Raw genomic sequence first — 14833 nt, 5'->3', positions numbered from 1 at the left:
TGTGGCACAGCGAGGGCGAAATATAACACCATGTACTGAAGCACACAACAAATTTACATGTGGTCTTAACTTGAAATTAAACACGAATTAGTAATGCCCTCAAGATGTTAATTATAAATGTACTTCAGTGAATGCTGGTCCCAAAAACAAGTACATTGTAATGAGAATAGAAGAAAACCTTGTAACTCTGAGTTGAGGCTCCTCTAATGGCAGTAGATAAGTAATTAATCACAAATAATAAACTTCAGGACCTCCTTGAGTAGAGCATAAGGAGAGGGGTGCTTGTTTCTTCAGGGAATCCCTATGTGACAGAATAGACAGAAAAGCAGGGGAAGTCCTCCATGAAATATATCAGGAAAGTCAGGAAGGTAGGGGAAATCCTCCAGAAATTGTATGAGAAGTTAGATAACATGAATTAAGTTTCAGTAGGGACTGGCACTTAAGGATGAAGGCGACCGGTTGAATGGTCACTGGTGGGGTCTCGAAGTTGGGGTGCCAGTAGGCTTGTGAAAAATAATTGAATGAAAACAAAATTCTTTACCTCGTAGTTTCCTGGTCTTGACAGTCCTTATAGTAGTAGGCTGAAGTACGCCCAGATCGTTGCAAAATTGCAGTGATTGATAAAGGATCACACAGTCAGTCTGAGTGGTAGATTATAAGGTTTATTCCAGGTAAGTGCATTAGAAGAAGATGAGTAGATAAGAATTCACTGAAACCCCACCAGGAGCAGGTTACTCACCCTCTCAGCCCCAGGTCTCAACTGACTTCAGGGAGTCAGGGAACATTCTAATGCATCGCAACAATATGAACAGGGACAAGTCAGAGACGGAAAAGGATGTAATGAAGCCACTACACAAATGCTTTGGAGTGACTGACCTGGAGGCCAGATTGTAAGCCACCAACCCCAGCCCAGGCAGCCCAGCTTACGGCAGCTGACAGGGGGGTGGGGCTGAAACCCGTTTTGCCCAATGGGTGTTGTGCACTCGTGTTGTGTATACGAGTAGCATTCAGCCCTGCTAAGATTCCAGGTCAGTGGGTGACTAACTTCTCCAGCCTAAGCTGTCATGTGTATCCCACTACAAAATCAGGTGTACAATTCCCATAATGCAAAGGAGAAGACCTGATCTGAAGCAGCTAGTCACAAATATACCTGAAAACTTGAAAGCAATGGGTATTGTGTGAAACGTCGCAAACCACAGGCCCGTTCATGGGTTGTAAGACAATGCTTTAATGTGAGAGGCCTGACTCTACAAAACAGATGAGTGCGTGGCCATAGGGTTTTAGAACATCACCCCCTCAATGTACAACCGGCTTGGGCCTATTGGGCCCTGGGGCTTTAGGTGGGTCTGGTCCTGCAGGTGCTCAGCACCGGCAGTTCTAAAAAGCAAGTTCTGAGACTGGTGTTTATCAGGCTCTCCATTTTTCCCATCTGCAACAGTACCACCTTTCACTGCCTCTGATGTAACTTCAAAGAGACTCCTTTTAGTTCATTCACAGTCTCAACATTTCAGATCGGAAGCATTTTTGATATTATATACAACAAAGCCATAGTTGTTGCTTATTTATCTTAGGCAAATAACAACCATTGATGAAGCCAATAGAACTGGCTTGTTGTAGGGGAAATATCACTTGTGTTATATATCTGGATGCAATGACAGAAGCAGCAAAATACCAGTCATGCGGTGTTGTATGGCGTTTTAGGTTCCAATTGAATGTTCCTGATTCATGCCCTTATATAGGTACAATTCATGTTGCCCTTATATAGGCATAGAAATCAAGCCCTTATTTAGGCATAGCCCATGCTACCCAAATACAGGCATGGCTACTTCCATCTGATCACCAAACGTCACAACGATTTCTTGGAAAACCATCATAAGCCGTTAGGGACTTCCCCTTGCTTGAATATTGATTTCTGCAAGAACTCAGTTACTTTACAATGAACAACTATTCCCCAGGGGTTCATTTATGACGTTCATATGCCCGACTTTACGTCAAGCATGGTATTCCTAAACAACTTCAAGTATGAATATACCTTCACTTGCTATCGCAAGGCACAGTGGTTTGGAGCAGTTCGACGTACTTGCCTGCCGCAGCTTGCTACAGCAAGTGCTGAAGGAAGCTGACTCTCCAGTTGACGCACTGATCAGGAAGCTGCCCTTCTCTGCCGAGAATCCAGCTCCAGTGTTTCTGACTCCCCTTGCAGGGTGTTGGGAAATTGAGTCCCGAGAAAGAGATACCAGACCTCCTTCATTCTAACAAGGTATGGAGCTGATTAGAACCTAGAGAAACCTTTGGTAGATTCTTGGCAAGAACTAAAACTTATGCTAAACAATACTTACTTCTTCCCTGGTACTAGACCTAGGTTAGCTACATTGGGGTAGGTGTACTTTAGAAGCACAAGTTGAGTATTTTAGTCTATGTTATTTATGTATGTATTTTTATGTGGCTTAGAAACCATACAATGCTCTTACAGTATTATTTCATATTACTGTTTACGCTGTACGCATTATACTTTGCATTCTGTCTAACTATTGTAGCTGTTCAACTCTCTTGCATGAGAAAGAAGACTGTTCAATAAAACTTTTATTGAAAACGCCCATCTCTCTATTTCTCTGCAACTCTGTAGAAACAAAGCATGCATAATTGACTGAGTGAACTAGTTATCTATTGTTTCCACGACTCTGAGGGATATATTCTTATTCTTGGGAAACAAAGTTGTCATGTTTATGCGGTTGTCAGAAACGAATCAGTTCTTGTGAATTCGAGAACGTTTCTAGTACCTCTGAGCTAGCTGGCACACACCCAATTGAGTTTAGTATATTCGATAGAGACCTATTGACTTAAGTCCTGTGTCAAATCTATAGGATATATTATTCCAATACGCAGAGCCTATTGGGAATATAGGAACTACACTACAGTGGAACACTATGCTAATAGGTACTACAATGTGTTCTGATGGGTCAATTGATTAATCTAAATGACAATAAATCAGAATCAATTTCAATAAGAAATCAAAGTATAAGATAAGTCAAACCACACCAAGCACAAGACGTACTTAATATGTAATATATTTTTATATTATTTGAATGTATCATTTTATTAAGGGATGTTACACAATTAAATCACTGGACAAACATCATTATCAAAGGACTGATATAAAATAAAAATGTGACTATATTCAGAACATATTTACAGAAATTACAAATACAAATAGAAATATGAATACAATTAGAAACATTAAGACACAACGTGCAAATCCGTCCTATTTCACATTTGTAGTTCAACTTCCACCCTGTTTTAACATTGACATTGGCTTCGGAGGTGAAATGACTCGGGACGTGAAAAAATGTAGCGTCAACATTTCGACCCAGGGTGTATGTGTTTGTATGTGAACATCATGGAGGTTCTTCCTCAGGACTGGTATACACCCTGTAGGCAGCCAAAGTAAGTAACATCGCAAAACAGTCGACCTCCTTGTTAGGATGGAATACACAAGCAATTGTAAGGCACACCAGTTATGTCCTTAATTGAAATTCAAGTTCAAATTCTTAGATTCTGAGCAGTTTTGGACACGAGGGTGCATTTTGCCCTATGAAAATAGCACAAAGTGCTGGATTATGTTCCTCGCATCATTTTGCTTAATCTCGCATAGTTACGCAGAGCAAATTACACAAATTACGCACATCCCCTGGTATAAATTTTTTAAATATAAGTATGATAAAAAAAACTTTCACAAATTATAATTTGTGGTGCTCTATGTAATCTGTGACAGAAATAACATAATTAAAAATCAACATGACCCAACTGATAGGGTCATGTAATTTCTCTAATGTTAGATTTAATTTTACCTTAAATGTGATTTTAATTAATATTAATTAAGTCATATTGGCTAAAGTGCTGTTTTGTATTATTGTTATGGCTAAGCTAACAACCAGAAAAATACATATATCATATATATGTATCCTCTCTCTGACTCTCTGTCTCTCTCTCCCTCTCTCTCTCTCTCTCTCTCTCTCTCTCTCTCTCTCTCTCTCTCTCTCTCTCTCTCTCTCTCTCTCTCTCTCTCTCTCTCTCTCTCTCTATATATATATATATATATATATATATATATATATATATATATATATATATATATATATATATAGCTGCCCAGCGACCAAGTCAAATCAGATTTCTGGTTAGAGGCTACAAAGAGAATGACATCAATAATGCAATTCGCAAAGCCAATGAATTAACTAGACAGGAGGTACTGATTTGCAAGAAAGATAGGAGCAAGATCCAAGGTGAACCTCAGCAGCAAACCAGACTTATCCGGTCCTTTAACAAACAACATGGGGCACTGAGGAAAATTGTTAGGAAACATTGGAGCCTCATCCGAAATGATCCAACTATCGGAGAGAGCATGCCAATGAAACCACAGATCACCTTTAGAAAAGCTCGCTCATTGGGTGATGCTCTGGTTAAATCTAGCCCTGAGACTAGTACCCCTGTCAACTGGCTAAATGCTAGTAGAGGTTTCCGCAAATGTGCGAGTTGCAAAGCCTGTAGGCATGGAGTCAATAAGACTGAGGTAATCACCCCCTTCTCTGAGATCCCTTTGAAAATTACTAAGCAACTCACTTGTAAGACCGAGTTTGCGATTTATGTGCTGGAGTGTCCCTGTGGCCTGCGTTATGTTGGTAGTACCAAACTGCAGGTCCACAAGCGGATACTCCAGCACATCAGGGCCATCAATACCAGCATAGCATTTTAAAGAGCATCACAACAACAAGAGTGAACTCTTACAGTATTATGTTATTGATGCGATTGGCCCATTAAGGAGAGGGGGTGACCGAGCAGCACTCCTGCAATCGACAGAAACAAAATATATCCTTAAATTGGATAGTAAGACCCCTGTCGGCCTGAATGCCTCAGAAGATTTCTATACTTGCCTTTAAATTGTTAATTTGGGTGCGGTATCTGTCTCGACTTTATGTAAGTAACACGTCTTAGCCGGTTGTTAGGCAGTCGAGATAGGTGGTAGTATTATCTAGTAGTTGGGTTCATATGGCTTAATGCCCGCTTGGGGTATATTTCACTGTCAGATTTACTGCCGCAGTCACATATTTAATTGTTCTTAAAAAACAAGAAGTGGAGGGGGGAAAAAGTCATTTATTAATCTAACTTCACGTTCACTTTACACAATTGCTGCACTGTCAGGGATTGCATAAAGGTCTATAACACGAAAGCCCACTAGGGCAACATTTTGAAAGGATAAGTCAAGCCACTCTTTCATTAGTATTGTATTATTAAACTAGTAATACTTGCTAATAGGTATTTAACAGCATGGCATCTGATAGTAGACATATAGATTTGCACTAGCACTTTGGGTATTGGCATATTTGCACAATATTGAATTCATATTTAGACGCAACATCATGTGTACAACAATTTTATCCTGAGGAATTTAACTAGATTTTAGATAATCAGACTTCTTATTTATGAGATGATTCCTGTGCCTGTATGATTTGTATGCCAACCAGCCTGTCTATTGCAAGAAGAGGGATTTTTGTAACATTTATGTGTTTTACAGTCCTCTTTTTCTGGCTTGTGTGACTTGACCTTGTTTGACCAATTGCATCGCTTTAATTATTTGCACTTGCACTCTAAATAGTCCTCCCTCCCATGCTGGCGTCATGTGACCAAGGCCTCTGGGCAGGACGAAACGTTATGTGGGCAGGGCGAGCTTCACGAATAAAAATCTAATTGCTCACTGCAACTTTGGGTCAGCTCCTCTTTCCTTACCTGTTTGAGCTCCGGTTGATGGGGAGTTTGTGGTGGTGGATTGGGTGTACACACATATTACCTACTGGCGGTCGCCAGTAGGTATATATAGTTAGGAATTTTTCTCTATGGGATTTTTGAAAATTCTATGTCTAATAACTTTGGCGTTTGTGGACGGAATTGGCTGAAATTTTCAGGAAAATGGCACATTTTGTTTCTGAGCAGCCCCTGAAAATTTGGGGGGTGTTCGTCAAGGGGGGGCCGAGAAAAAAAGGGGGGGCCCAAAACGCGTTTTTCCCATGTTAATTTCCATAGGGCGGTTGGCCTCACTTTTAGCTCGAACGGCTGAATGGATTTGCATGAAACTTTGCAAAATTGTAGGGACTGTTAGCCCGATGTGCCTTTGCTAGGTCTCAATATATGTGCTCCAGTGGATTTTGATAAATTAACGTTCAAAAAAATATATATATCTGTGACAGCGCTCCGGGTAGCGCTCCGGTTCGCGTACTTTTCGCGTAACGGAACTTTGCGAAGCGAAGCTGATTGGCTCTTCGGTGTCTGTCAACATTCTAAACAGTCCGGAGCGGCCGCCATCTTGTCTCTCGGTAGGATCGAGAGACAAGAGGAGGCCAAAACGAAGGGGGAAATGACCATAAGGGGGCATAGTAGATCCTCTCTGACCCCCTAGGTTTGATGTGGAGGCTTTAAAAGGGCCCCGCGGGGCAAAAAAAAAATCATTTTTTTTGCGTGGGGAGCGCCCGGTACGCTTTTGTGCAATGGGCGGTGGTAATCTAAATGATGAGGGGGGGGGGGCACCGTTCAAAGCACATCAGCGTGCATAAACACGAAAATGTTTTTATCTACCACGTATTTGACTTATCTCCCTGAGATGCATTCCCTTGTGTTTCGGCAATGGTAGTCTGTTCATTACATAGATCGCCTGAGGGCGGTAGTACAGACCGCGCGTAGGAAAGGGTCAAAAGCCAGGGGTATAGGAGTATGTAACAAGCGAGTCATTTAATTGAAAAAACTAAACGTGACAAACGGTTGCCGGATCAGTGAATGTTGTTTTTTTAATTGAAAGTATAACAGACTCGTTTTTCCCATGTTAATTTCCATAGGGCGGTTGGCCTCACTTTTAGCTCGAACGGCTGAATGGATTTGCATGAAACTTGGCAAAATTATAGGGACTGTTAGCCCGATGTGCCTTTGCTAGGTCTCAATATATGTGCTCCAGTGGATTTTGATAAATTAACGTTCAAAAAAATATATATATCTGTGACAGCGCTCCAGGTAGCGCTCCGGTTCGCGTACTTGACGCGAAACGGAACTTCGCGAAGCTGATTGGCTCTCCGGTGTCTGTCAACATTCTAAACAGTCCGGAGCGGCCGCCATCTTGTCTTTCGGTAGGATCGAGAGACAAGAGGAGGCCAAAACGAAGGGGGAAATGAACGTAAGGGGGCATAGTAGATCCTCCCTGACCCCCTAGGTTTGATGTGGAGGCTTTAAAAGGGCCCCGCGGGGCAAAAATAAATAAATAAATAAAATAAAATAAAATCGTTTTTTTTGCCTGGGGAGCGCCCGGTACGCTTTTGTGCAACGGGCGGTGGTAATCTAAATGATGAGGAGGGGGGGGGGGGGGGCATCGTTCAAAGCACATCAGCGTGCATAAACACGAAAATGTTTTTATCTACCACGTATTTGACTTATCTCCCTGAGATGCATTCCCTTGTGTTTCGGCAATGGTAGTCTGTTCATTACATAGATCGCCCTATGGCGGTAGTACAGACCGCGCGTAGGAAAGGGTCAAAAGCCAGGGGATAGGAGTATGTAACAAGCGAGTCATTTAATTGAAAAAACTAAACGTGACAAACGGTTGCAGGATCAGTGAAGGTTGATTTTTTAATTGAAAGTATAACAGGATCAGTTACAATAAAATCGTCTATACGCACACCATGGGCGAGTATCATGGGTAACATTACTTTGAAGCTTTATTAATACAATAATCAATAATGAAAAATCGACATTATTAGGGTTGTCCGTATTCCCAGTCAGTACCCTTCCCCGCCCGCCATGTGCACAAAGACCGCATACATCCCCCATAACGTCAAGGCTAAGTAACTAGAACGTCATAAGGAGTTGCAATTCGCTCCCATACTGGCGCCATTTTGGTCAAGGCCAGGCAGGTTCAGAGTATAGTTCAATGTCTCCAATAAGTAGCGGCAGGACCAGAATCCCTTTCGGCAGTTCTGGCTTCGTCATTACGAGCACTAGAAAACAAGACATTCTGGGCAATACCACCCTTGACGCAGCCTTTTATGCTACAAGATGGTGTCTTCCATTCAGAAAATATTGTTGGCAGCATTTTGAAAGGAAAGATAAACGGCTGTTCTCCTAGTGAGTCTCACATTGTTACATTTATGAAGAATGTTGAAGAGTAGTATGTTGAAAATCTGAAGCCATTGTTCTACAAACTGTCAACCAGCCTTGGATGGAAAAATCCTGAAGAATGTACAAACTGAAAACCAGTTTTTGTTTGCATAGCATCAGCAGCAACACTTGAGTCAGCTTTGTGTGAAGCCGCCATCTTGATCCAATCAATACCGTCCCCTTGCACACATTCAGGGACCAGGCCGCAGGACCTGTCTTCAGGTCAAACAGATTGTGGGACAAGGTCCAGAATGGAAGAGTCACCAAAAGGCAAAAAGTACCGCCGGACCCCGGGAGCCGGCCGCCTATGTCGGGGGCGATCTTAGGCCACACTAGGGCAACAAGACTTGGGGAGGGGGCAGGAGCCAAGTGCCCCCTCCCAGTCCACGCCACCACACCGCCTCTCGGGGGCCTCCGTCAAGCGGTTTAGGGAGGCACCGCATCACATTGCTTTCCAATGCAGTCAGGTCCTCCAACAGCCCCCACTTACTTTGAGAATAGTGAAGCTGCAGCAGGTGCAAATGAGCTTCAGACAGTGTTACAAGTCAAGGTCCAGAATGGAAGAGTCGCTGTATCGCAAGAGTGGGTGAAATTTAGCCGGATGGCGGGTGAGACGCTGTAATAGCAAGAGCAGGCGCAACTCAGCTGGCCGAGAGAGACTTGGGGAGGGGGTAGGAGCTAAGCGCCCCCTCCCAGTCCGCGCCACCACACCGCCCCTCGGGGGCCTCCGTCAAGCGGTTCAGGGAGGCACCGCAGGCAGCTGTTCTTCAGATCAGTGGCTCTCACCTGCAAGGCTGCCCTCCGTCAGCAGCAATCGTTGGTGCTGTGGTTGCGGCCGGAGGCCCCGCCTAGTCAACGCCCCGGCCTCTCCATGTCGTAGGCCGCAAGAGTAATCGCAACTCAGCTGGCCGAGAGAGACTTGGGGAGGAGGCAGGAGCTAAGCGCCCCCTCCCAGTCCATGCCACCACACCGCCCCTGGGGGGCCTCCGTCAAGCGGTTCAGGGAGGCACCGCAGGCAGCCATTCTTCAGATCAGTGGCTCTCACCGGCAAGGCTCCCCTCCGTCAGCAGCAATCGCTGGCGCTGTGGTTGCGGCCGGAGGCCCCGCCTAGTCAACGCCCCGGCCTCTCCATGTCGTAGGCTGCAAGAGTGGTCGCAACTCAGCTGGCCGAGCGAGACTTGGGGAGGGGGCAGGAGCCAAGCGCCCCCTCCCAGTCCGCGGCACTACACCGCCCCTCGGGGGCCTCCGTCAAGCGGCTCAGTGAGGCACCGCAGGCAGCGGTTCTTCAGATCACCACAGAGTCTCATGCTCGATCGATTGAGCTGGCCGAATCAGGCAACAAGAAGGTGTGGGGGGGCACCTCTTGCTCAACCACCACATGAGGAGGTGGTACTCTCTTCCTAGGAGGTGGTGGTGGTGGTGGGGATGCACCAGCTGAAGCTATAACACTTGCTATTGCTAAGTGATGAAAAAAGGTCTACCTCTCACAAAGATGAAAGTCAGAGTGAGGAAACAAGGAGGGGTTTTCATCATTTGGGACAAAAAATAGTTCTCAACCAATGAAAAGTGTTATTTTTAGGTCACATGACCTAGCCTTACATCATTAGGAACCCAAAAGTGAAATGAACCAATGAAAAGTTTTATTAACAAGTCACATGACCTGTTATGCTTACGTTACGCGCTCCGCGCTGCGCCCCGGATCGCTTCCGGGTAGCTGCTTTTCGCGCCTTGCGCACCGGAGCACTTCCGGGTGCACTAACGCAGGGCGTCATATGACAGAAGGGACAGGCAACAAGAACCATCAGTCAAAGAGGGGAGGGCAAGTTCTTCTCTACCGGGTCACGTTGGGGCTCCACCGGAACTGATCGAATTGGTAGTCTACAGTGTTTCTGGATGTTTCAGACTGAAGCTGGCGTCAGCATGAGACCATTCCGTGGCTACGTCGTGGCCATTCCGCGAGCAATCATGGCAGTCGCTCCCCACCGGAAGACTGCGGGAGTCGGGGGCCCCGGTGACTCTTGTAGAATCTTCAAGGCTGAGGGGACGCTTTTGGGAATGGGGCCATGCCCTAGCAGTCAAGCGTCCGAGTTCCAGGGTTGCCCAGAGCCATCCTTGCAGGCCAGGCCCAAGTCTGTGGAGCCGACCGCCATTTCCTGAGCTCCGTGGCAGCCGCCTCTCGCTGTACTGCAAGAGTGGGTGCAATTCATCCGGATGGCGGGTGAGACGCTGTAATAACAAGAGCAGGCGCAATTCAGCTGGCCGAGCGAGGCCCTGTGCCGCAGGAGCGGGTGCAACTCAGGTGGCTGAGTGAAGCGCTGGGGTGTAGCTGAGAAACCTCCACCTGGGGAGGTGGGGGAGGCTCATTCATGCCGCCTCTCCCTTCCAGTGCACCCCACGCCGTCTCCTGGCGCAGGTATATGTGATGGTTGGACCAGGGCACCGCAGGACATGTCTTCAGGTCAAACGGATTGTGGGACAAGGTCCAGAATGGAAGAGTCACCAAAAGGCAACAAGTTCCGTCTGACCCCGGGAGCCGACAGCCTATGTCGGGGGCGATCTTAGGCCACACCAGGGCAACAAGACTTGGGGAGGGGGCAGGAGTCAAGCGCCCCCTCCGAGTCCGCGCCACCACACCGCCCCTCGGGGGCCTCCGTCAAGCGGCTCAGGGAAGCACCGCAGGCAGCGGTTCTTCAGATCAGTGGCTGTCAGCAGCAATCGTTGCCGCTGTGGTTGCGGCCAGAGGCCCCGCCTAGTAAACGCCCCTGCCTCTCCATCTCGTAGGCCGCAGAGTAGTCGGGGAGAAATCCCGGGAACGGCGGCATGCATTTGGATCGATGTTGCAGCAGGCTGCCATGTAAATAGTTATTTAATAAAACGTTTTACCCTGTTACTTTGCTGGTGTGTTGTATATATTCATAATATTTGCATAGGGTTTGTCGTTTTGGGCGGGGTGGGCGGCGGAGCCGAGCTGTCTTGCAGCCATCATGGCGTCGAGCTCAGTTCCTCTCACTAGTTTCATATTTCTCATGAGGGGTTGTTCCTAATGTTTCTATTTTAGCGAGGTCAAAAAGAGATCCCATTAGTGGCCTACTGATTTTGCTTGATTCCTTTTGTTGTTTCTAACGATTTTTCACTATCTGCAAAGACTAAACAGAGTATTGCGACTCTGTGCTTGTTTGTATATAGAGAATGAACCAAAGAGAACCACTTCTAAAACAGTAAATGCTTGGATAACAATCAATCAAATGGAGAGGGAAGCAGGCACGACGGATTACAACGGGGGCAAAGGCCTGCGTTACCTACCCTTCACTATCTGCAAAGAGAGAATACTCCTAAAAGAAAAGAGGGGGGGAGGGGTGGGGGGCAGCGTTCAAAGCACATCAGCGTGCATAGACATGAAAATGTTTTTACCTACCACGTACTTGACATTTTAAAGCTTTTGATATTTGCTATTAAAAAAACATTGAAATTCACTGAAAAAACCATAGGTTATAGACCATATATAGTTAGGAATTAGCATTTACAAACCTTGAAAATTCAATGAAAAAACCATGGGTTATAGACCATATATAGTTAGGAATTAGCATTTACAAATCCTTATTTTACTCACACAAAACCATTGAAATTCCATATATAGTTAGTTGCACTAACTATATATCGCGCACCCGCAATCCACTGCTGATGATGTCACATATTACATCATTCATGACACGGTCAGTGACATCACTGATGACATCACTGATGACATCTCAAATGACATCACTGATGACATCACTGATGACATCTCAAATGACATCACTGATGCCATCTCAAATGACATCACTGATGACATCTCAAATGACATCACTGATGACATCACTGATGACATCACTGATGACATCTCAAATGACATCACTGATGACATCACTGATGATATCATTCATGTGACAATACAATGCATCTCCTCACACTTTAATATAACCTCTGTTACATCCAGTGTAAAATACAGAATATAAGTTTTTTAAACCATTGACACACCAATACTAGTTACTACATACGCACTCACTGATTCCTATGTCTACACACAGATTCACTCATTCATACAATCATTCATACATACAATCACTCATCTTTACAACACTATCATATGAACTCATACACCAATATAGACACTCACACTCTGCCACTCATCCATGCAGTTACTCACACACCTAGTCAGTCCTGTAAAGAATCAATCACACTTCCATTTTCTAATCAATACAGTTAAACATAGAGTACCTTACATTTTCAAACATATACTAACACATACTTACTCTCTTATACAATCATTGATACAAGAACACATTGATCTGCACAGAGTCACACATCTCCCAGTCAGCCACACACACACTCAGTCTCCCATACAAATACTTCGTCAATCAATCAATAACCCATATAGTTACTCATATAGCTACTGATTAACACATGCAGCAGTTTACAGAACAACAGACATAATGATGCACAAATTAAGACAGTTTAGTCACTTACCCATGCACTCAGTGAGACACATTTAATCACTCACTCATACAGTCAGTCATGCACCTACTAAATCCTTCATCCAGACACTTATTCATCCACTCATTCTTCAATATGTAAGATATATTTTAACCTTACAGAAACATACAGTCACTGGATGTTGTCATCAGTGATGTCATCAGTGATGTCATTTGAGATGTCATCAGTGATGTCATCAGTGATGTCACTGACCATGTCATGAATGATGTAATATGTGACATCATCAGCAGTGGATTGCGGGTGCGCGATATATAATTAGTGCAACTAACTATATATGGAATTTCAATGGTTTTGTGTGAGTAAAATAAGGTTTTGTAAATGCTAATTCCTAACTATATATGGTCTATAACCCATGGTTTTTTCATTGAATTTTCAAGGTTTTGTAAATGCTAATTCCTAACTATATATGGTCTATAACCTATGGTTTTTTCTGTGAATTTATATATATATATATATTCAATGAAAAAACCATAGGTTATAGACCATATATAGTTAGGGATTAGCATTTACAAAACCTTATTTTACTCGCACAAAACCATTGAAATTCGCAGATATAGTTAGTTGCACTAACTATATATCGCTCACCCGCAATCCACTGCTGATGATGTCACATATGACATCATTCATGTGATAATACGATGAACCTCTTAAGACTCTAATATAACCTTAGATTCACTCAGTGTAAACAGACACTCACAGATTGTCACTCATCCATGGAGTTACTCATACACCTAGTCAGTCATGCAAAGTATCAATCACACCTCCATTTCCTCAACTATACAGTTATACACACCTTACTTATTCAAACATATTCTAACACATATTTACTCACTTTTACAATCACTGATACAAGTTTTCAATGATCCATGCAGCCACTCACACATTCACTAGCTCTTATACACAGTAATTTATATATATCAACTCTCACTTGTACTGTGTTTTACATATGTACTTACTTTGACATGTAGCACTGAGATATCCATTCACTCACCAATACACTCATGCACACAGTCAACCACCCATACAGCTGTTTTCACATGCAGTTTTGAACCCACACATCTAGTGAATCAACTGCTCACACATCTATGCACATAGTCACACACCTCCCAGACACCCACACACACACACTCACTCTCTCTTACAAATACTTGGGTAACTAATCAATAACCCATATAGTTACTCATATAGCTACTGATCAACATATGCAGCATTTTTCAGAACAACAGATATAATGATGCACAAATTAAGACAGTTTAGTCACTAACCCATGCACTCAGTGAGACACATTTAATCACTCTCTCATACAATCAGTCATGCACCTACGAAATCTTTCATCCAGACACTTATACATCCACTCATTCTTCAATATGTAAGACATATTTTAACTTTACAGAAACATACAGTCACTGGATGATGTCATCAGTGATGTTGTCAGTGATGTCATTTGAGTTGTCATCAGTGATGTCATCAGTGATGTCACTGACCATGTCATGAATGATGTAATATGTGACATCATCAGCAGTGGATTGCGGGTGCGCGATATATAGTTAGTGCAACTAACTATATATGCGAATTTCAATGGTTTTGTGCGAGTAAAATAAGGTTTTGTAAATGCTAATCCCTAACTATATATGGTCTATAACCTATGATTTTTTCATTGAATTTTTTAAGGTTTTGTAAATGCTAATTCCTAACTATATATGGTCTATAATCTATGGTTTTTTCAGAGAATTTCAATGGTTTTTTGATAGTAAATATCAAAAGCTGTAAAAAGTATTTTTATTTTAATTTAAAAATATATTTTATATGTTTTTAATAAAAAAATGTTATGCATCTACCAAACCCTGACCTCTGAATAGTGCACTGTGGTGGATATGATTTGGGCACTATGACTGGGGTTGGTCTTGAAATGCTTTTAAGGAACACCTTTCTTCAATTGATGACACTTTTTCCCCAAACTGCCTTGGTATATTCAAATATATGTCAAAGACAGAAATGTAAGTGGTTCAACCAATTTTTTCCACAATTTGAGAAATAACGGAAACATGTGAATAAATCTGTTTCTGCTTACATGAGAGACTATGGAATGGGTTTAATATACAACAAT

This window comes from Lissotriton vulgaris, chromosome 3_1 (assembly GCF_964263255.1).
Source record: "Lissotriton vulgaris chromosome 3_1, aLisVul1.2, whole genome shotgun sequence".
In the NCBI taxonomy this organism is placed as follows: domain Eukaryota; kingdom Metazoa; phylum Chordata; class Amphibia; order Caudata; family Salamandridae; genus Lissotriton; species Lissotriton vulgaris.
The sequence above is the reverse complement of the archived record's forward strand: the minus strand, read 5'-3'. Positions refer to the sequence as shown.